The sequence below is a fragment of the Palaemon carinicauda genome, chromosome 16 (assembly GCF_036898095.1).
Source record: "Palaemon carinicauda isolate YSFRI2023 chromosome 16, ASM3689809v2, whole genome shotgun sequence".
NCBI classification, from domain to species: Eukaryota; Metazoa; Arthropoda; class Malacostraca; order Decapoda; family Palaemonidae; genus Palaemon; species Palaemon carinicauda.
This window is the reverse complement of record NC_090740.1, coordinates 16291631-16294130: the sequence shown is the minus strand read 5'-3', so window position 1 is coordinate 16294130 and position 2500 is coordinate 16291631.

Below are 2500 nucleotides of genomic sequence, written 5' to 3'. Positions count from 1 at the left end.
GCCTTATTCTTGTTCTGCTGAGGACAAACTAAATAGTTTAGTTTTCGGTCCCAAGAAATTTAAACACTCATTGATGGACCTTGATGCTTATGAAGGCATTGACCCAAATGGTATTTTTCCTTAATTTATATATAAAATTGCTGATTTCTAATCTCCTATGTCGTCTGTTATTTTCTGTAAGTTACCAAGAAGAAATTATTTTTGTCCTTATTGGAGAATTGGTAATGTTACTCCATAGGGTAAATGTATTTGGGGAAGTTCTAGCCCTACTCATTACTGCCCACTTTTCACAACCTCCATACTATCTTAAGTTCTTTGAACGCCTTTTGGGAAAAATATCTGTATAGGTATGCTAAAGGTAAATATCTGTATTCGAATATGCAATTAGGCTTTTGCAAAGAATTTGGAACATGTTATGGCCTTCTTACAATTTCCAATGCTGTATAGAAATCCCTTGATTATGGTCAGGAAGTTTGCATGATTGGCCATGAGTTTAGTGTTTCCTTTGACCGTTGTACCGCACGAGTTTCATACATGCTCGTAAAATGTAACGATTTTTTTTTATCTAACCACTTGCTCTTCCCTGCATTGTTAATATTTGAACTTGTATGAACCTGATAGATCGTGTCTAATTTTGTTTGAATTTTGGTGATGTTCTTACTCGTAAGTCTTGGTATTTAAGTTCAATGACTGTTTCGTAAAGTTTAGATGCATTCACCTGGCCTCTCAGTTACAACCTAACTGCTCTCTCGCACATTGGTGACCAGTGGAGTGTCCACTCCCTCCCGATTGCCCCCTCACAGGTGTTCCCTACTGTTTAAAGATGCTGCCCACCGATTATGCCTCTTTGGCACACGTCACCTCAATGAAACTTCTGCTCATTGCCAGCGGAAAAGTGTTCGCCTGGTTCCAATGTGCTGAATTCCAGTTTCGGATCAAGGGCGTGACTCAGTTAAGGTATGCTGTATGTACCAAACGAGGTATGAACATGAGTTACTACATCATGTTATATTACCACGGAGTTAGAATGTGCATGAAAATTCTCAAAATAGATTTTCTCTATTTTCTATTGTTTTGAGGAGGGAGGTGGGCGGAGTTAGCTGAGAGAGGGTTGGTTTGCAAGCAAGGTTTTTTCCCCTCTCAAATTTTCTACGTTGGCAACCTCGCCACTAGCCTTGCCCCCATGAGAATGATCTATTTAGGAAATTCTAGTCAAATTAAGTTCATATATAAGCCCCTAGGAATGCATAAGCAACAGAAGAGATTTAGCCTATCCCTTTGAAAGAGCCAACGCCCTCTCTCCTCTCAAGTGCATTAAGAGTGTGCCCTCTCAAACTTGAATAAGGTTTTGATCCAACATTTATTGTGTATGGTGGTGTTGTTTAAACTTTGATGGAATTTGGCAAATCAAGCGTAGTGTGTTAATGTAAGTACAGTGTCATATAAATTTTTGTAACTGGCCATGTGAGATTTAGGATAAAAAAAGAAGTGTATTTATTTTCTTAGCTTTTCGGTAACCTCGTGTGACCAAAAAGACGCAAGTGTAACAGGTACATTTATGTAAAGTTCATTTAGTGCTTAATAATGGGTGTTAAAGTGTTAACTAATGTCATTAATTATCACAATTAAATATTTTTATAAATTAATTTCCAGTGAAACAAGTAACTGTAAATTTTTTTCAGTCTTTCTTTTGTCTTAGTCTAAGGTTTTGTTCAGATTTAATATTTCAAGTAATTCAAATTTAGTGTTAATACTTTTTGTATTATTGTTGTAACTTTTTATAGAGTATATTTATTTTGTAAAGAGTGTATTTTTTCGATCACCAATATTTCATAATAGTACTTGCTCGTAATCCCTGACAAAGTTCTTATAAAATAATCACCCAGTTTTGTTTTAAGAGTAGTGTGAGGGACCTTTGGATATTCAATGTTCATATATATTGCCGTCTGGGAGTTATGTAATATTCTTAGAGCTTGGGTATTATTTTTCAAGTGTGCCAGACTTATGTAATTTATTTATATATATATATATATATATATATATATATATATATATATATATATATATATATATATATATATATATATATATATATATATATACACTTCAAATTCCTTTGTTTTTCATAAAATTTTCATATTTTCACGCTAACTGTTGTTGGTTGCGACTTTTCATGATATAGAAAAAGTGTTCGCTATTCTTATCCTAACTTCAAACCATTGTAATTTTTAATTATTAACTCTCCCAATCTTAACGAAATCAATTTAGCCTAAAAATTATAAAGAAAAAATCACAGAAAATTTAAAAAATTATGGGAATGTAATCATTGGTTTCAGTCCAGAGAGAAACGCTTCGTGGACTATTGACTGATATTTGGTGAAAGTAAAAAAAAAAAAAAGAAACCTTTCTCCTGTATTGTTACTAGAGGTAGAAAAAGAAAACTGAAAAAGGAAGATGAAGAGAGTGAGCAAAGGATAAAAGAAAATCCAAAGTTAATTAT